This window comes from Oncorhynchus mykiss, chromosome 30 (genome assembly GCF_057628025.1).
Source record: "Oncorhynchus mykiss isolate SJ-2025 chromosome 30, ASM5762802v1, whole genome shotgun sequence".
Taxonomy (NCBI): domain Eukaryota; kingdom Metazoa; phylum Chordata; class Actinopteri; order Salmoniformes; family Salmonidae; genus Oncorhynchus; species Oncorhynchus mykiss.
The window spans coordinates 40,202,944-40,225,191 of record NC_143051.1 but is presented as its reverse complement, the minus strand read 5'-3'; the positions used below and the strand labels follow the sequence as shown (position 1 = coordinate 40,225,191).

Here is a 22,248-nt window from a genome sequence, read left to right as displayed (position 1 = left end):
CCATCAGCAAGGGCATTGAAGATGAAACGTGGCAGGGTCTTTCAGCATGACAATGATCCCAAACACACCGCCCGTGCAACGAAGGAGTGGCTTTGTAAGAAGCATTTCAAGGTCCTGGAGTGGCCTAGCCAGTCTCCAGATCTCAACCCCATAGAAAATCTTTGGAGGGAGTTGAAAGTCTGTGTTGCCCAGCAACAGCCACAAAACATCACTGCTCTAGAGGAGATCTGCATGGAGGAATGGGCCAAAATACCAGCAACAGTGTCTGAAAACCTTGTGAAGACTTACAGAAAACGTTTGACCTCTGTCATTGCCAACAAAGGGTATATAACAAAGTATTGAGATAAACTTTTGTTATTGACCAAATACTTATTTTCCACCATAATTTGCAAATAAATTCATAAAAAATCCTACAATGTGATTTTCTGGATTTTTTCCCCTCATTTTGTCTGTCAGAGTTGAAGTGTACCTATGATGAAAATTACAGGCCTCTCTCATCTTTTTAAGTGGGAGAACTTGCACAATTGGTGGCTGACTAAATACTTTTTTGCTCCACTGTAGATACACCGCATGTCACATCAGCCTGAATTTCTTTAACCAACAACTGGAGGAAACTAAATGGTCCTGAGATGCTACAGTAAGGTTACTTTCAATTATGTAACTTCAGGATTTTGGGCACTGGCCAGCTGGGCTAGTAAACCACAATTCGTATTATCCCGGGTCCAAAATCGGTGCTGAAAATTACTTGCACCAGGCTAGCTTAATTTCTATCCCTGGTTACTTTACCGTAAATGTGTATTTGACCAGACCTCAGAATTTATTATTGTATGAATAGGTACCACGACAAGGGCTCTAGTTTGTACAATACATCCATTCTTAATATTGTCCAGACCGATAATCTGACATATGTTTTTTCCTTTGCATGTGGATGCGAGAATATGTTTAGTGACTAAGAATCTTTTGTTACTTTTGAATGCCTAATTTCCCTCATGTTATACAAGTCATACTTGTCTCAGTCTTGTATTTGAGCATTTAGAAGAATTTTCCTTTCTGTGAATTATTTGACTCAGTCTAAAGGACTACATTTTGGAAGGTGTAAATTAGTGTAGTATGTACACTTATTAACGTGGCACCAGTCCAGTTATTGGACAAAATGGTATTCTAAGACCTGACTTATTAGTTATTTAGTAATAACTCTGACTACAATTATAATAATAGCAATAAATTGAGAGATCTTTACCAGAATAACAAGACAAACAATTGATTTATACAATCAACGCTAATCTAAATATTTAAACATAATGAGAATGATCATCAAAAGGTAGGAAATAGAATGAAAGACCTGGAGATCCTGAACATTAAATTATGTTATAATCTGTCTTTTTGTGGCTTCTTGATTGTTCAGGCCGCATGGACAGAACAAAGGAAGAAGATGGCTGTGTGTACTTTCTTGTTGAGTTGGGGTTCCTCATTCAAGTTGCTCATTTGGTCTTGAGTTAGTGTCATTATGCTTGTTGCTCTTCTGTTGGCTTGTTTGAGTTGCAGAGGCTGTGATCTAATTGTGTCATGCTTGCTCCCGCTCCCCCTCCCTGGCGCTCAAGGGAGCCAGACTACCCGTCATCATAAGCACCTGTTACCATCATTACGCGCAGCTGCACTCATTGGACTCACCTGGACCCTCACTTTGTTGATTTCCCTGCATACATGTCTGCTCCTCTGTTGTTCCCTGTAGTAGCATTGTTTGTCGTGTCCCGTTGAATGTCCGTCTGTATTAAACCAGTGTTATGTTTTTACAGATATTCTGAAAGGGGTGGACATTGATTTTTCAGGTATGTATTTATGTCAATTGTATGTTCTTTTTTAAAGTTAAAATGTAGATGTTTCATATAAATATGTTATTATTTAAAAAACGTCTATAGGATACCTGACATTTACACATCTGCCACCTGGAATAATTGATTTGGATCATCCAACATTAGATGAGAAATCAGAGGTGCAAAGAGCGGCCCTACGGCCAAACGCTATCTTCGACGTAAATCCAAAAATAAAATGCGTAATAATATTTATACATTAAAACAGTGTGTACCCTTTTTTAAAAGCTAATCTTGTGTTTGCAGCGGACAGGCCCAAACAAAGATGCATTATGGACTCCCTTGAACGACTTCATGGCCACTTACTCAGTTGGGCCAGGGGTGCTTTAATTAGGTCAGGTGGAAATGTCCGACAGATCTCATCCCCATAAAAGGAGGAAATCGCCATCGCCCGATCTCGCTGCTTTCTCTTAACTCCGTCAAATCTAGAAGTTTTGTGCGTCATATGAAACGTCATTCTGATATCAAACTAATGGGGGTTATAGATTGAATAACCGATCACTGTTTGTATTCTCATGATTATGATAAATAGTTACATGCATAAATGACTCCTATTGACTTCTTAATGAACTGGATTGTTGAATTCCCTAATTGTTATGATATGATTTGATTGGATATCTGTTATTCTGTTTCCTTTGTTATGCAGCACAGACTACTCAGTAAATATACCACTTTACGGTTAAAGGAATTCCGGCCTCAGTCTCATCCATTCCTCTGTCACCTGTTCACCTTCACTGTCAGTCATCCTACCTGTCCAGCTAACCACAGATTCCACTAATCTTTCAATTACTTAAAACGTCTATAGGATACCCAGCTGAGAACGAGAATAATTTATTTGGGTCATCCAACATTAATGGTTATAACTCTTGAAGATGCCAAAAGGGGTTTTAAGAAATACATTTGTTTGATTGACAGATATATTTTATAATAATACGTAACATTATGATACATGCGTGACATACCCAGAAATGTCAGCGTCTTGTCAAGTGCTCATCTGTACAGCAGCCCCATATAATCACGTACAGTAGCTCCAATTTACAAGAATGTGTTTACCAGGCAGTGATGAACATTTTAAATGAGCTCTAATTCAAACATACAATGATATATATTTGATACAATTACCCGGTTAAAACTGTTACATCACTTCTCATTGTGTACATTTCAAGGTTTCTCAAACAAAACATCTAATGTTTCTCGGACTAACGGAGTTTGCTATTTCCTAAAGAACATTCACTAAGACAAAACACAAAGTTGAAATTTAATCTGTATACATGTCATTCTATACTGAAAACAGGTACATTCTGAAAGATGTTGATGTGATAACATTTTTTTATTCCTCTCTGTTTAGGATACTATTTATTTTATAAATACAATTTAAAGTATCTTTTCTCATACCATGCTAATACACTACCAATCAATGCAAACAGATGTGGAATTAACCCCATAACAGGTGTATGACTTTTTGGATCAACAATTGATCAAGAATAACAATATGCTTGATCAGATCCTCTTCCCTATTACAGCATATGCAAATCCATGAAACTCCATGTCACGCCCTGGCCTTAGTATTCTGTGTTTTCTTTATTGTGGTTAGGCCAGGGTGTGACATGGGTGATTATGTGTTTGTCTTGTCTAGGGGTTTTGTAGATTGATGGGGTTGTGTTCAGTGTAGTATTCTAGGTAAGTCTATGGTTGCCTAGAGTGGTTCTCAATCAGAGGCAGGTGTTTATCGTTGTCTCTGATTGGGAACCATATTTAGGCAGCCATATTCTTTGGGTATTTCGTGGGTGATTGTTCCTGTCTCTGTGTTTTGCACCAGTTAGGACTGTTTCGGTTTTTCCACGTTTACTTATTTTGTGTAGTGTTCACGTTTTCATCTTTAATTAAAGATGTTTATAAATAACCACGCTGCATTTTGGTCCGCCTCTCCTTCCCAGGAAGAAAACTGTTACACATCAAAACTGTCACGCTTGTTATGAAGGACGGACCGCAGCGTGTTGAGTTCCACATATTTCATTTTAGTGAAACTTCCAAACAAACCAATAAACGAAACGTGACATCCGTGGTGCTACATGCACGTACATAAAACAATATCCTACAAATGCAGGTGGGAACAGGGACACCTTAAGTATGATCCCCAATCAGAGCCAACGATCATCAGCTGCCTTTAATTGGGAACCATACTCAAACCAAACAGAAATATAATCGACTAGAACACCCCCTAGTCACGCCCTGACCTACAACACCATAGAGAACCCTGAGGACTCTCTATGGTCAGGGCGTGACAGTACCCCCGCCCAAAGGTGCGGACCCCGGCCATAAAACCTGAAACCAAATGGGGAGGGTTAGGGGGGGGGTTGACTCACGTCGGTGGAGGCTCCGGTGCGGGTCTTTGGCCCCGCGCAGACCACGGATCCGGCCATGGAGCAAGACTGGATGCCGTGCCTGGACTGGGCACTGGCACAGAGGAAGGCTCCGGCCTTGGAGTGGTATTGGATGCCGTACCTGGACTGGGCCCCTGCGCAGTGGAGGGCTCCGGCCATGGAGCTGGGTTGGACGCCGCGCCTGGACTGGGCACCGGCGCCGAGGAAGGCTCCTGTCATGGAGTGGGACTGGACACCGTGCCTGGACTGGGCATCGGTGCAGAGGAAGGCTCCTGCCATGGAGATGGGTTGGACGCCATGCCAGGACTGGGCCCCGTCGCAGAGGAGGGCTCCGGCCATGGAGTTGGGTTTGACACTGTGCCTGGACTGGGCACCGGCGCAGAGGAATGCTCCGGCTATGGAGCTGGACTGGGCACCGGCGCAGAGTAATGCTCCGGCTATGGAGCTGGACTGGACACCGTGCCTGGACTGGACACCGGCGCAGAGGAAGGCTCTTGCCATGGAGCGGGACTGGACACCGTGCCTGTGTGACAGGTTAAAGGAAATATTCATAGCCTGTTATACATTAAAAAGTATTAGTAAGTTCATAGTACAGTGGGGCAAAAAAGTATTTAGTCAGCCACCAATTGTGCAAGTTCTCCCACTTAAAAAGATGAGGCCTGTAATTTTCATCATAGGTACACTTCAACTATGACAGACAAAATGAGAAAAAAAATCCAGAAAATCACATTGTAGAATTTTTAATGAATTTATTTGCAAATTATGATGGAAAATAAGTATTATTAGTAGATATGGATAGAAAACACTGAAGTTTCTAAAACTGTTTGAATGATGTCTGTGAGTATAACTCACTTGGCAGGCAAAAACCTGAGTAAAAATCTAACCAGGAAGTGGGAAGTCTGAGGTTTGTAGTTTTTTAACTCATTCCTTATCGAGAATACAGTGTCTATGGGGCCATATTGCAATTCCTAAGGCTTCCACTAGATGTCAACAGTCTTTAGAACCTTGTTTGATGCTTCTACTATGAAGTGAGGGCGAATGAGAGGGGAATGAGTCAGGGCTCTGGCAGAGTTCCATGAGCTGACCATGCGCGGTCATGTGAAAGTTAGCTTGCTCTCCATTGCATTTCTACAGACAAAGGAATTCTCCGGTTGGAACATTATTGAAGATTTATGTTAAATTTATGTTAAAAACATCCTAAAGATTGATTCTATACTTCGTTTGACATGTTTCTACAGACTGTAATGGAACTTTTTGACTTTGTCTGCTCACGCGTCATGAATTTGGATTGTGTACTGAAGTATTTCTGTAAATTGATGTGGCTCTCTGCAAAATCACCAAATGTTTTGGAACTACTGAACATAACACGCCAATGTAAACTCAGATTTAACTCAGAAAACATACATGTATTGTGTAACATGAAGTCCTATGAGTGTCATCTGATGAAGATCAAAGGTTAGTGATTCATTATATCTATATTTCTGCTTTTTGTGACTCCTCTCTTTGGCTGGAAAAATTGCATTTTTTTTCTGTGACTAGGTGCTTACCTAACATAATCGTTTGTGGTTCTTTCGCTGTAAAGCCGTTTTGAAAACATGACACTGTGGCTGGATTAACAAGAATTTTATCTTTAAAATGGTGTAAAATAATTGTATGCTTGAGGAATTTTAATTATGAGATTTTTGTTGTTTTGAAGCAGCAACAGGGTAAAAAAAGGGGGGGGGAAATGCAAGTAGTCTTGGTAGCCATTTGATTTGATGTTCAGAAGGCTTGGGGGTAGAAGCTGTTCAGAGGCCTCTTGGACCTAGACTTGTCACTCCGGTACCGCTTGCCGAGCGGTAGCAGAGAGAACAGTCTGTGACTAGGGTGGCTGGAGTCTTTGACAATTTTTAGGGACTTCCTCTGACACCGCCTGGTATAGAGGTCTTGGATGGCAGGAAGCTTGGCCCCAGTGACGTACTGGGCCGTACGCACTACCCTCTGAAGTGCGGTTGGAGGCCGAGCAGTTGCCATACCAGGCAGTGATGCAACCAGTCAGGATGCTCTTGATGGTGCAGCTGTAGGACCTTCACAACTGTCTTGGTGTGCTTGGACCATGTTAGTTTGTTGGTGATGTGGACACCAAGGAACTTGAAGCTCTCAACTTGCTCCACTACAGCCCCGTTGATGAGAATGGGGGCGTGCTCTGTCCTTTTTTTCCCTGTAGTCCACAATCATCTCTTTTGTCTTGATCAAGTTGAGGGAGAGGTTGTTGTCCTCACACGGCCAGGTCTCTGACCTTCTCCCTATATGCTGTTTGGTCATTGTTGGTGATCAGGCCTACCACTGTTATCAGAACCAAGGTAAGACCCAGATGCAGACTGTCTAAGTAACAAAGTTTATTGTTGTCCAGGCACAGCGTCCAGTCCTGCTCCTAGACCAGAGCCTTCCTCTGCGCCGATGTCCAGTCCGGGCACGGCGTCTGGTCCCGCTCCAGGGTCGAATTCTTCCTCTGTGCCGGTGCCCAGTCCAGGCACGGCATCTAGTCCCGCTCCATGGCAGGAGCCTTCCTCTGCGCCGGTGCCCAGTCCAGGCACGGCGGCCAACTCATCTCCATGGCCGGAGCCTTCCTCGGCGCCGGTGCCCAGTCCAGGTGCAGCGTTCTACCCGGCTCCATGGCCGGACCCGTTGTCCGGGCGTGGGCAAAGACCGCACCGGAGCCACCAGTGACACTAGTCAACCCCCCTACCCTCCCTAGTTGGTTTCAGGTTTTGCGGCCGGAGTCCGCACCTTTGGGGGGTACTGTCATGCCCTGACCATAGAGAGAGCCTTGTTTATTCTCTATTTTGGTTAGGTCGGGGTGTGACTCTGAGGGGTGTTCTTATCTAGGGTGTTCATTCCTATGTTGGCCTGGTATGGTTCCCAATCATTGTCTCTGATTGGGGATCATATTTAGGCAGCCATTTCCCCATGGTGCTTTGTGGGATCTTGATTTTGTGTAGCTGCCTGTGAGCACTGCATGAGCTTCACGTGTTGTGTACTTTGTTTTTTTGTTCAGTTCACTTAAATAAAAAGATGTCGAAAAAAAAGATGTTGAGTATGCTTACAACGACGATCGTGACAATTGTAGCAACAGGGGCAGGCAAAGACAGGTCAAGGTAGGCAGGGGTTGATAATCCAGAGATTGGCAGGAAGGCTCGTGGTCAGGGACAGGCAGAGTGGTCAGGCAGGCAGGCGGGCTCAGAGTCAGGACAAGCAAGGGTCAAAATGGGGAGGACAAGAAAAGAGAGACTGGGAAAAAGGAGGAGCTGAGACGCAAAAAGCTAGCTGACTCTAACAAACAAGACGCACTGTCAACAGGCAAACAGAAAACACAGGTATACAGTGCCTTGCGAAAGTATTCGGCCCCCTTGAACTTTGCAACCTTTTGCCACATTTCAGGCTTCAAACATAAAGATATAAAACTGTATTTTTTTTGTGAAGAATCAACAACAAGTGGGACACAATCATGAAGTGGAACGACATTTATTGGATATTTCAAACTTTTTTAACAAATCAAAAACTGAAAAATTGGGCGTGCAAAATTATTCAGCCCGCTTAAGTTAATACTTTGTAGCGCCACCTTTTGCTGCGATTACAGCTGTAAGTCGCTTGGGGTATGTCTCTATCAGTTTTGCATATCGAGAGACTGACATTTTTTCCCATTCCTCCTTGCAAAACAGCTCGAGCTCAGTGAGGTTGGATGGAGAGCATTTGTGAACAGCAGTTTTCAGTTCTTTCCACAGATTCTCGATTGGATTCAGGTCTGGACTTTGACTTGGCCATTCTAACACCTGGATATGTTTATTTTTTGAACCATTCCATTGTAGATTTTGCTTTATGTTTTGGATCATTGTCTTGTTGGAAGACAAATCTCCGTCCCAGTCTCAGGTCTTTTGCAGACTCCATCAGGTTTTCTTCCAGAATGGTCCTGTATTTGGCTCCATCCATCTTCCCATCAATTTTAACCATCTTCCCTGTCCCTGCTGAAGAAAAGCAGGCCCAAACCATGATGCTGCCACCACCATGTTTGACAGTGGGGATGGTGTGTTCAGGGTGATGAGCTGTGTTGCTTTTACGCCAAACATAACGTTTTGCATTGTTGCCAAAAAGTTCAATTTTGGTTTCATCTGTCCAAGCACCTTCTTCCACATGTTTGGTGTGTCTCCCAGGTGGCTTGTGGCAAACTTTAAACAACACTTTTTATGGATATCTTTAAGAAATGGCTTTCTTGCCACTCTTCCATAAAGGCCAGATTTGTGCAATATACGACTGATTGTTGTCCTATGGACAGAGTCTCCCACCTCAGCTGTAGATCTCTGCAGTTCATCCAGAGTGATCATGGGCCTCTTGGCTGCATCTCTGATCAGTCTTCTCCTTGTATGAGCTGAAAGTTTAGAGGGACGGCCAGGTCTTGGTAGATTTGCAGTGGTCTGATACTCCTTCCATTTCAATATTATCGCTTGCACAGTGCTCCTTGGGATGTTTAAAGCTTGGGAAATATTTTTGTATCCAAATCCGGCTTTAAACTTGTGGTGTGTTCCTTGTTCTTCATGATGCTCTCTGCGCTTTTAACGGACCTCTGAGACTATCACAGTGCAGGTGCATTTATACGGAGACTTGATTAGACACAGGTGGATTGTATTTATCATCATTAGTCATTTAGGTCAACATTGGATCATTCAGAGATCCTCACTGAACTTCTGGAGAGAGTTTGCGCCACTGAAAGTAAAGGGGCTGAATAATTTTGCACGTCCAATTTTTCAGTTTTTGATTTGTTAAAAAAGTTTGAAATATCCAATAAATGTCGTTCCACTTCATGATTGTGTCCCACTTGTTGTTGATTCTTCACAAAAAAATACAGTTTTATATCTTTATGTTTGAAGCCTGAAATGTGGCAAAAGGTCGCAAAGTTCAAGGGGGCCGAATACTTTCGCAAGGCACTGTAAATACACAGGGGAAGATGGGCGACACCTGGAGGGGGGTGGAGACAATCACAAGGACAGGTGAAACAGATCAGGGCGTGACAACTGCTGTCTCATCGGCAAACACAGCTTGGCTGTGCAGTCATGAGTAAACAAGGGAGTACAGGAGGGGACTGAGCACGCACCCCTGAGGGGCCCCCGTGTTAAGGATCAGCGTGGCGGATGTGTTGTTACCTACCCTTTCCACCTGGGGATGGCCCGTCAGGATGTCCAGGATCCATTTGCAGAGGGAGGTGTTTAGTCCTTGGGTCCTTAGCTTCAGTTAGTGCTGAACACGGCTTCTAAAATATTGACAAGAACCCCATAATTTGATCATATTTCTCCAGTGCTAGGCTCTCTACACTGGCTTCCTGTTAAGGCTAGGGCTGATTTCAAGGTTTTACTGCTAACCCACAAAGCATTACATGGGCTTGCTCCTAACTATCTTTCCGATTTGGCCATGCCATACATACAGTTGAAGTCGGAAGTTTACATACACTTAAGTTGGAGTCATTAAAACTTGTTTTTCAACCACTCCACAAATTTCTTGTTAACAAGCTATTGTTTTGGCAAGTTGGTTATGACATCTAAGTAAACAAGTATTTTTTCCAACAATTGTATGCATACAGATTATTTCACTTAACTCACTGTATCACAATTCCAGTGGGTCAGTTTACATACAGTGAGTTGACTGTGCCTTTAAACAGCTTGGAATATTACAGAAAATTATGTCATGGCTTTAGAAGCTTCTGATAGGCTAATTTACATAATTTGAGTCAATTAAAGGTTTACATCAAATCAAAATGTATTTGTCACATACACATTAGCAGATGTTAATGCGAGTGTAGCGAAATGCTTGTGCTTCTCGTTCCGACACACAAGTGTAAAGGGATAAAGAATATGTACATACAGATATATGAATGAGTGATGGTATAGAACGGCATAGGCAAGATGCAGTAGATGGTATAGAGTACAGTATATACATATGAGATGAGTAATGTAGGGTATATAAACAAAGTGGCATAGTTTAAAGTGGCTAGTGATACATGTATTACATAAAGATGGCAAGATGCAGCAAGATGCAGCAGTTTAAATGCATACAGTATATACATATGAGATGAGTAATGTAGGGTATGTAAACATTATATTAAGTGGCATTGTTTAAAGTGGCTAGTGATACATTTTTACATCAATTTCCATCAATTCCCTTGTTAAAGTGACTGGAGTTGAGTCAGTATGTTGGCAGCAGCCACTCAATTTTAGTGGTGGCTGTTTAACAGTCTGATGGCCTTGAGATAGAAGCTGTTTTTCATTCTCTCGGTCCCTGCTTTGATGCACCTGTACTAACCTCGCCTTCTGGATGATAGCGGGGTGAACAGGTAGTGGCTCTGGTGGTTGTTGTCCTTAATGATCTTTATGGGGGCGGCAGGGTAGCCTAGTGGTTAGAGCGTTGGACTAGTAACCGGAAGGTTGCAAGTTCAAACCCCCGAGCTGACAAGGTACAAATCTGTCGTTCTGCCCCTGAACTGGCACTGTTCCTAGGCCGTCATTGAAAATAAGAATTTGTTCTTAACTGACTTGCCTGGTTAAATAAATAAAAAATAAAAATATGGCCTTCCTGTGACATCGGGTAGTGTAGGTGTCCTGGAGTGCCGGTAGTTTGCCCCCGGTGATTTGATTTTGATGTATTTCAAGGCCTACCTTCAAACTCAGTGCCTCTTTGATTGACATCATGAGAAAATCAAAAGAAATCAGCCATGACCTCAGAAAATAAATTGTCCGGTTCATCCTTGGGATTAATCTCCAAACGACTGAAGGTACAATGTCCATCTGTACAAACAATAGTGCGCAAGTATATGGGACCCATGGGACCACACAGCCGTCATACCGCTCAGGAAGGAGACGCATTCTGTCTCCTAGAGATGAACGTACTTTGGTGCGAAAAGTGCAAATCAATCCCAGAACATCAGCAAAGGACCTTGTGAAGATGCTGGAGGAAACAGGTACAAAAGTATCTATATCCACAGTAAAACAAGTTCTATATCAAAATAACCTGAAAGGCCACTCAGCAAGGAAGAAGCCACTGCTCCAAAACCGCCATTAAAAAAAGTAAGTTGGTGGTTGAAGATATCCCTCTAGTGGTGTGGGGGCTGTGCTTTGGTAAAGTGGGTGGGGTTATATCCTGCCTGTTGGGCCCTGTCCAGGGGTATCGTCGGACGGGGCCACAGTCTCGACCCCTACTATCTCAGCCTCCAGGATTTATGCTGCAGTAGTTTGTGTCGGGGGGCTATGGTCAGTCTGTTACATCTGGAGTTTTTCTCTTATCCAGTGTCCTGTGTGAATTTAAGCTCTCTCTCTCTCAGGACCTGAGCCAGAGGGCCATGCCTCAGGACTACCTGGCCTGATGACTCCTTACTGTCCTCAGTCCACTTGGTTGTGCTGCTGCTCCAGTTTCTGCCTGCGGTTATGGAACCCTGACCTGTTCACCGGACGTGGTACCTTGTCCCAGACCTACTGTTTTCAACTCTCTAGAGACAGAAGGTATGGTAGAGATACTCTGAATAATTGGCTATGAAAAGCCAACTGACATTTACTCCTGAGGTGCTGACCTGTTGCACCCTATACAACCCCTGTGATTATTATTATCTGACCCTGCTGGTCATCTATGAACTAGGTTTTGGCCTTTCTAGGGAGTTTTTCCTAGCCACCGTGCTTCTACACCTGCATACTTGCTGTTTGGGGTTTTAGGCTGGGTTTCTGTACAGCACTTTGTGACATCAGCTGACGTAAGAAGGGCTTTAAAACATACATTTGATTAATTGATTGATAGTGATGAGCTTTGAAAGCAGCAGCTCTACCCTTTAGCTCAGTGCGCATGTTGCCTGTAATCCATGACTTCTGGTTGGGGTGTGTACGTATAGTCACTGTGGGGACAATGTCATCGATGCACTTATTGATGAAGCTAGTGACTGATGTTTAAAAAAAAAAAATATATATATATATATATATATATATATATATATATATATATATATATATATATATATATATATATATATATATATATATATATATATATATATATATATATATATATATATATATATATATATCACCTTTTTTAACCAGGTAGGCTAGTTGAGAACAAGTTCTCATTTGCAACTGCGACCTGGCCAAGATAAAGCATAGCAATTTGACACATACAAGAACACAGAGTTACACATGGAATAAACAAAACAGTCAATAATAATAGTAGAAAAAAGAAAACAAGATCTCTATACAGTGAGTGCAAATGTGGTAAGATAAGGGAGTTATGGCAATAAATAGGCCATGGTGGCGAAGTAATTACAATTAAACACTGGAATGGTAGATGTGCAGAAGATGAATGTGCAAGTAGAGATACTGGGGTGCAAAGGAGCAAAATAAATAAATACAGTATGGGGATGAGGTAGTTGGATGGGCTGTTTACAGATGGGCTATGTACAGGTGCAGTGATCTGTGAGCTGCTCTTACAGCTGGTGCTTAAAGCTAGTCAGGGAGATATGAGTCTCCAGCTTCAGTGATTTTTGCAGTTCGTTCCAGTCATTGGCAGCCGAGAACTGGAAGGAAAGGCGACCAAAGGAGGTGGTGTACTCGGAAGAATCGGAAGAATCCTGGAACATATTCCAGTCTGTGCTTGCAAAACAGTCCTGTAGTTTAGCATCTGCCTCATCTGACCACTTTTTTTATTGATCTAGTCACGGGTGCATGTAAGCAGGAATCCGGAGGATAGAATTATGGTCAGATTTGCCAAATGGAGGGCGAGGGAGAGCTTTGTATGCATCTCTGTTACAAAGTAAAGGTTGTCCAGAGTTTATTTTCCTCTGGTTGTACATTTAACATGTTGATAGAGAGAGAGAGAGAGAATACATTCCTGATCAGGTCACTTGGTTAGGAAAAGCCCCTGACCCGATACACTGGGTCCCGACACACTGGGCTCCAACCCTCTGGATCCAATCTCCATCTCTTCATTACTTGTTTATGAAACCCCCCTGGCCCCAACCCCCTGGCCCCAACCCCCTGGTCCCAACCCCCTGGCCAAACCTCCATCTCTTCATTACTTAAAAGGAAATCATTCTCCACCACACTAGAGCTCTGTCTTTTCGTGGAGTTGTAATTGAACAGTGACTACACAGTTGAATGCGGGAGGTGTGTGTATAAATTCCACCCCAAGGTCCAGGAGTTACTTAACCACGCTGATCATGCCACTGGAGGCTGCAGAGTGTAGAGGGGTGTAGGCCTTCTTGTCTTTACAGGACACCTCTGATCCATGAGAGGCCAGCAGTTTCACCACCTCAATGGCGGGGAAGAGAGAGACAGAGAGAGAAACAGAGATGGGGAGAGAGAGAGAGAGACAGAGATGGGGAGAGAGAGAGAGAGAGAGAGAGAGAGAGAGAGAGAGAGAGAGAGATGGAGAGAGATGCAGAGTTATTGAGGGAAAGAGAGGTTAGTTTACAGTGGTACACAGCACCATAAGCAATACCTACATCAAGTTAGTACAATTGAAAACCTACATCTTGTCAATATACTTAGTCCATTATTCTGACACTAGATGTCACGTTCGTCATACGAATGAGACCAAGGTGTAGCGTGGTATGCGTACATTCTTCTTTATTTAAAGAATGAAACTCTGAACAAACTAACAAAACAACAAAAACGAACCGTGATATGAATAGTGTAGACAGGCAACTAAACATAGAACAAGATCCCACAAACACCAAAGGGAAATGGCTACCTAAATATGATCCCCAATCAGAGACAACGATAAACAGCTGTCTCTGATTGGGAACCATATCATGCCACCATAAACATACAAATACCTAGACCTACAAATACCTAGACCTACAAATACCTAGACCTACAAATACCTAGACCTACAAATACCTAGACCTACAAAACCCTAGACCTACAAAACCCTAGACATACAAAACCCCTAGACAATATAAAACCCCTAGACAATACAAAAACTAGCGTATCCACCCTAGTCACACCCTGACCTAACCAAAATATAAAGAAAACAGAGATATCTCAGGTCAGGGCGTGACACTAGAGGTGGACCATACAGCTGAGCTGTGAGGCTAACACACAGCCAATTCATTCACTCACTGGGATAAGGACATTAGTCAGAATGTAAATGATGTGGTCAACTCATTACCCATGTAAGCAGCCCAGTGGATTGCTCGGCGGTCCTTCTTGTCAAAAGCATTAATGTTGGCTCCTCTGGAGAGAAGCAGCCTCACCATCTAACAGGAAAAGGAGAGAGAAACCAAACACAGGCTGAGGAAAAGTAAAGCAAAATCTGATCAAATCTGGTGTCAAAGCCTCTCTTGAACAAACTCAACTCATACAGCTAGGGCTGTGACGGTTATGGGACTTCCGGTGTCAGTGATTGGTGTGCCATATGTACACAGTTATCGACATAACTGACAGCCGACGGACGGACGGGGGAAACATTAGCAAAGGAAACATTTAGAGTGTTTAGGCCTAACTGTCTTGGTCATAGGTGCGCGAGTCTCAAGTTAAGGGGAAGCTAATTTTCACCATAAAAATATATATAAAGGATTTCGTGCATCATCACATTTACAGACTTATGTAAGATAGCTGACTATTGCTAATGTGATTAGTAAATTGGATAGTCATCATTTAGGCTAATAATATAACTCAATCACTGTTCGCAAAAAAACGTCTGTTCAATGCAGCGCCTGGTGGAGTAAGCCTAGGCGAGGCTATATCAGATATATTTCTCTTCACAGGAAAAAAAATTGGCCTGTTTAAAATATTTTTTATCATGCAATTCTACTACACTTTATATGACTATAGAGATTAGCAGAATCTTTTTCAATACGACTTTCAAGTGGCACTGACCCAGGGATATAGCCGATGCCAAAAATACTGTACGCTCAATTAAGTTGAGAATTTTGATTAAAAAAAGACAGATTAGTCTTTTCATTGTCTTCTCTTTGAAGCAATAGCCAATTGCTTTCCAAACTATGTTCAGTCTTTCGTGAGATGCACTGTCAGGCTCATGTAAGAAGTCATATTTACACATGGTCAGTGCTAAAAAAACGGCAGTCCTTTAGCTCTGTCCGAACCTCCCCCTTCACCTTGAAAGAGGCATCTGTTCTTAAATTGCTAGAGCACAGAAAGGATGTGTCCAAAACACATTCTACCTATCCCAATGATGAGTCAAGGCCGTTTGGCCTACCTTTCCCAATGATGAGTAAACTTGAGTATATGCATTATAGATATGGGCTTCATAGAAAGTGTTACGAAGTATTCTCTGTTCATCTTATCCATCCAGGTTTGGCCGGGGTAGGCCGTCATTGTAAATAATAATTTGTTAAATGAAGGTAAAATATATATATATATATACAGTGCCTTGCGAAAGTATTCGGCCCCCTTGAACTTTGCGACCTTTTGCCACATTTCAGGCTTCAAACATAAAGATATAAAACTGTATTTTTTTGTGAAGAATCAACAACAAGTGGGACACAATCATGAAGTGGAACGATATTTATTGGATATTTCAAACTTTTTTAACAAATCAAAAACTGAAAAATTGGGCGTGCAAAATTATTCAGCCCCTTTACTTTCAGTGCAGCAAACTCTCTCCAGAAGTTCAGTGAGGATCTCTGAATGATCCAATGTTGACCTAAATGACTAATGATGATAAATACAATCCACCTGTGTCTAATCAAGTCTCCGTATAAATGCACCTGCACTGTGATAGTCTCAGTGGTCCGTTAAAAGCGCAGAGAGCATCATGAAGAACAAGGAACACACCAGGCAGGTCCGAGATACTGTTGTGAAGAAGTTTAAAGCCGGATTTGGATACAAAAATATTTCCCAAGCTTTAAACATCCCAAGGAGCACTGTGCAAGCGATAATATTGAAATGGAAGGAGTATCAGACCACTGCAAATCTACCAAGACCTGGCCGTCCCTCTAAACTTTCAGCTCATACAAGGAGAAGACTGATCAGAGATGCAGCCAAGAGGCCCATGATCACTCTGGATGAACTGCAGAGATCTACAGCTGAGGTGGGAGACTCTGTTCATAGGACAACAATCAGTCAGTCGTATATTGCACAAATCTGGCCTTTATGGAAGAGTGGCAAGAAGAAAGCCATTTCTTAAAGATATCCATGAAAAGTGTTGTTTAAAGTTTGCCACAAGTCACCTGGGAGACACACCAAACATGTGGAAGAAGGTGCTCTGGTCAGATGAAACCAAAATTGAACTTTTTGGCAACAATGCAAAACGTTATGTTTGGCGTAAAAGCAACACAGCTCATCACCCTGAACACACCACCCCCACTGTCAAACATGGTGGTGGCAGCATCATGGTTTGGGCCTGATTTTCTTCAGCAGGGACAGGGAAGATGGTTAAAATTGATGGGAAGATGGATGGAGCCAAATACAGGACCATTCTGGAAGAAAACCTGATGGAGTCTGCAAAAGACCTGAGACTGGGACAGAGATTTGTCTTTCAACAAGACAATGATCCAAAACATAAAGCAAAATCTACAATGGAAGGGTTCAAAAATAAACATATCCAGGTGTTAGAATGGCCAAGTCAAAGTCCAGACCTGAATCCAATCGAGAATCTGTGGAAAGAACTGAAAACTGCTGTTCACAAATGCTCTCCATCCAACCTCACTGAGCTCGAGCTGTTTTGCAAGGAGGAATGGGAAAAAATTTCAGTCTCTCGATGTGCAAAACTGATAGAGACATACCCCAAGCGACTTACAGCTGTAATCGCAGCAAAAGGTGGCGCTACAGAGTATTAACTTAAGGGGGCTGAATAATTTTGCACGCCCAATTTTTCAGTTTTTGATTTGTTAAAAAAGTTTGAAATATCCAATAAATGTCGTTCCACTTCAGGATTGTGTCCCACTTGTTGTTGATTCTTCACAAAAAAATACTGTTATGCACGTGAGTGAGGACCCAAAAGCGGTTTAACAAAAACAGAGTCCTTTAATGTCAAAACACAGGGAAGACATAGATCCTCTTCGGATGTATATAATGGCAAAATAGACAACCCGCAGAGAGGGCGACAAATAAATCATGAAGTCCTTCTGATATTTACAGAAGAGTCCCCCTTCTTAGCAGCAGAGGAGAATAGCTGGGTTAGCGGCGACAGACTGCTGGTCTCTGTGGGTAGGCGCGGGTCGTAGAGGACAGAGGTACCTGATCACACGTAGCATCAGATGAACAGGCAGATTCCGACAGGACAGGACAAGGGTGAAGCAAACAAGACGATAGTTTGGTTCTGGCATGAGAAACTCAAACGAGAATCTGACAAAGACAGAAGCAGGAACAGAGAGAGAAATAGAGACCTAATCAGAGGGAAAAAAGGAACAGGTGGGAAAAGGGTGAACGAGGTAGTTAGAGAAGATAAGGAACAGCTGGGGGAAGGAGAGGAAGAGAAGGTAACCTAATACGACCAGCAGAGGGAGACGGAGTGAAGAGAAAGAACAGGAACAAGACATAATATGACAATACATGACAAATACAGTTTTATATCTTTATGTTTGAAGCCTGAAATGTGGCAAAATGTCGCAAAGTTCAAGGGGGCCGAATACTTTCGCAAGGCACTGTATATACACTGCTCAAAAAATAAAGGGAACACTTAAACAACACAATGTAAGTCCAAGTCAATCACACTTCTGTGAAATCAAACTGTCCACTTAGGAAGCAACACTGATTGACAAAAAAATTCACATGCTGTTGTGCAAATGGAATAGACAACAGGTGGAAATTATAGGCAATTAGCAAGACACCCCAATAAAGGAGTGGTTCTGCAGGTGGTGACCACAGACCACTTCTCAGTTCCTATGCTTCCTGGCTGATGTTTTGGTCACTTTTGAATGCTGGCGGTGCTTTCACTCTAGTGGTAGCATGAGACGGAGTCTACAACCCACACAAGTGGCTCAGGTAGTGCAGCTCATCCAGGATGGCACATCAATGCGAGCTGTGGCAAGAAGCTTTGCTGTGTCTGTCAGCGTTAATGTCCAGAGCATGGAGGCGCTACCAGGAGACAGGCAAGTACATCAGGAGACGTGGAAGAGGTCGTAGGAGGGCAACAACCCAGCAGCAGGACCGCTACCTCCGCCTTTGTGCAAGAAGAAGCAGGAGGAGCACTGCCAGAGCCCTGCAAAATGACCTCCAGCAGGCCACAAATGTGCATGTGTCTGCTCAAACGGTCAGAAACAGACTCCATGAGGGTGGTATGAGGGCCCAATGTCCACAGGTGGGGGTTGTGCTTACAGCCCAACACCGTGCAGGACGTTTGGCATTTGCCAGAGAACACCAAAATTGGCAAATTCGCCACTGGCGGCCTGTGCTCATCACAGATGAAAGCAGGTTCACACTGAGCACTTGACAGACGTGACAGAGTCTGGAAACGCCGTGGAGAACGTTCTGCTGCCTGCAACATCCCCCAGCATGACCGGCAATTTGCAATTTGGGGCACAGACATTGACTCTCTCCCATGTGTATTAGGATTGTATTACAGCAGCCTCACTCAACCTCCTAAAGACAATGACAACAGCATTGTTCCAATGCTGAGAGAAAATAGGGATTTTAGATCATCTCAAAACACAGAGCCCCCACAGAGCTACCTTCATCTTGATCTTTGGAATCTTGCCAATTTTGGGTAGGAAGCACCACTTCCTGTTCTTCTTAGTCTCTTCCCCTCTGGCAGAGGGAAGGCGGGCCATGCTGTCAGCCTTTACATCAGCAGGGCTTAAGGCCCCTGGCAGGGAATTCCTCAGTAGCATTAAGGTCAGCCACAGCACCATGAGTGATGTCACTTGCGGCATTGCTGGTGTCTAAGTAAGAAGAGCAAGCTGGTGTGACCGACCTGCGTACAATAACTGGGAGAAGAGGGCGCAACAATGGAAATCAGTCACTGTGTCCCAAAAGGCATTCTCTTCCCTTTATAGTGCACAACTTTTGAACAGGGCCCATAGGGTCTGGCTCTGGTCAAGTAGTGCACTAAATATGGAAGAAGGTGCCATTTTGGACGCAACCAGCAAAGTTCACATCATAAAACGCAATGTAGTGAGCATCATGTTACAATGAAGTCCTATGCAGATGAAGAGGTACTTTCACTTACCATCCTCCATTGCAGACTTGACAGATCAGTCAGGCTGTTTAAGGTTTAAGATCAGAAAAGCAGAAAAACAATATTCATGCCTTTTTTTTGTCTGTCATCAACTTGATGACCTGATCCAAAACCCTGTCAGTGGTGGGTGGCATAGGCCTACCCAAACACTGCCCCAGGAGTCTGCTAACAGAAGTCTGGGCAAAGCTGTAAACGAGCTCTTACGCATCGTCCTTTGACAGTTTCCTCAGTGCTGGTTTTGGCAGTGCTGGTTGAGAGAGGCTTCTGTGGCCTGTCATGGATTGAAGCTGGTGGCTTATGGTTATCTCCTGAATGAGACCAGGTTGCCAGGCTGACTGCCACTGTTCCATCTTGTAAAGCCACAAGAGGTTCACAACTTTCACTAAATCCACTACCATGGAGAGGCTCTCTTCAAACTGGTGTTTCTCACAACTGACATACTCCTGGTGGGCAGAGTGACATCCTCACTGCATGTGTCAATTACATGGTGGACTGTGGAAGAGCCACTCGAAGACACAAGGGCTTTAGACCTTTTAGTCAAACTGACTTCTGAAAATCGCTTCTCATTTCTCACAGACGGAGGGTGGCTCCTGTCCTTAACAAGAGCAGTGTCAGGAGACTTCGAGCATCTGAGTGTCTCCACAGGGGAGGAGTCCAGCACATCTTTGGCTGTGGTGACTGACACGGGTGGAAAATACAAAAATGCGTTCTATTCTTTACTCTGTGGTACATGGTTTGAGCAGCATCGAATAAGGTGTCAAAGACAACTCTGGGTTTGAGCTGGGACTGCAGCTTTTTCTCTCCTAGTGGGAAGGCGTCTGCGTCCTCCACTTTGTACGGGGATACACATTCAATGTCTTGCATGATCATATTCACTATATCTTCAGTTGTAGAAACCACATGGTGTGAGAAGGTGATGCTAGGCATGCTCTATGGCAAAGAACAGTTGGCTTCGAAGGCAGCTCTGATAATGGCCTCACGCACAATCTGTTTGGCTGTAGCTCGGAACTCAGCACTGTGAAAGCTCTGGATGGAAATGTTAGAGGTTCTGCTGGCTGCACTACGAGATTGCGTGAGCGTGGCAATCTCGGCTGATGTCACGTCACTCGAAATGGTGAGGTCCTCCAATTTCGAAATTATCGAAGTCCAACTTCTGGATGAAGTCAAAGGACGGATTTGACGTGCTCTCCCAACAGAAGCGAAGCAGTCTTCCTTTAAAGTCTCCTCCCTCAGCACCGAGATCACCTGTTTGATGACCCCTTTAGTGTAGGTGTTGAGGGTGAGCTGGTGGGCTGAGGCTGAGGACATTGAAGAGGTATTACTGTCTGTCTTCTGTACAGGAGATACCTCCACAGTGGTCTCAGTTACAAGTAGTCCAGTGTCATAGAGCTCGATTTGCACAAGAGTATTTTTTTCCCTCAGTGAGAAGGTGAGAGGTGAAAAGCATCCTTAGTTTGTCCAAGGTTTTGGTATAAATCTTCTGGGAAACTTAACTTACTTCCACCCAGAACATTTTGCGACCTGATTTTGTGAGCATGGGGGCCTTATTGACCTCAGATACCTCATGCAGGTCGGAAATAATTCCACCAAATAGATCAGAGGATGCCTCCTCAATATTCTCTGCGGAAAAACAGACAGACAGAATTTCCGACAGTTTCCCACAGTTTTATCCAGCACGCCAGTATATGTCACATATGCATCCTGAATGACCTGAGTGATGCATTGCTTAGCTTTGACGATATACTCCACTGGTTGACCATGGAGGATGTGAACTTTAACAGCAGGGAGCACCTTCTGAATACTCACATTCTCCTCTGATGGGCATGGGCTGTTGAAGATAATGCTCTCAGTGACCATGTTAGAGGAGACGAGAGATGAGTCGAGAAGCAGAGACCTGTATATTGTCGAGGTGGACATCTCTGGGTGCTTAATAATAGCAACCTCTTCCAAAATGGCCGACGGGCCCAGGAGGATGTCAGAGAGATCCATGTCCTCAATGTTCTCTACCAGAGACGATAGTAGGTCTCTGGCTGACAGGTTGGTAGGACTCTGGCTCTCGAGCTCTGTTTTAATTGCTTGACAGACAGTTGCTGCGGCAACAGCAGAGCTACAACACAACTGCTTCAAGGTGGAGTCAGAAATAGATGATGACTGATCTGTCATGGACATGGTGGAGAGTTGACTCTCAGAGACAAAAGGTCTGAGTCCCTTTGTCCCCAGCAAGAGCTCTCATATCTATTGCTCCACTAGATGAGTTGTAGGAGCAGGCACTCTGTTGCCTTGACGGGCTCCTGCTATCCAAAAATCCTGTTCTCAAAAACCTCAAGTACAAGATCCACAACATTGGATGACACTTCTGTCATTCTGTTGTCAGACAGAAATTTACTTGGATGAATGGTGCCTGCATTCAGAGTCCAGTCGCAAACAGAGTTGTTGGACTGACTTTGGACTAGTGGAACTAGACAGGTTTCACTTGAACCTTGGCCAAAGAGTTCTGCCATTTTGAGTAGAATTTATCTTAAGACCTTTGACTTGGAAATGTTCAGCAGTGGGTCGTTGTTGGACAGTCTGGTGGACGGTCTGCTAGCCAATCTCTGAGCAACTAGGCTTTGTATTTCTGCCGAAATGGCAGTGAGAAAATAGGTCAAGGGGCTGGTCGCTCGCCCCTTGTTTCCTTCGTTGGCTTTAGCCTTGAAGATGCTATCTATGATGATGACTATAACCTGTCCAGCCAGAGGACCCAATATGGCCTCAAGCTCCCTCTCTAACTCAAGGGGAGACTTGTGGCCGTGCGCAATATGCTCTATGGCATGGGAATACATCTTAGCAGACACCATGCTTAGCAT

General features: G+C 43.6%; 1 pseudogene; it reads right to left on the bottom strand.

Annotated features, from left to right (window-relative positions):
- Nucleotides 1-19,567: 19,567 nt before the first annotated feature.
- LOC149970309 (uncharacterized) lies at nucleotides 19,568-22,248 on the bottom strand (annotated as a pseudogene).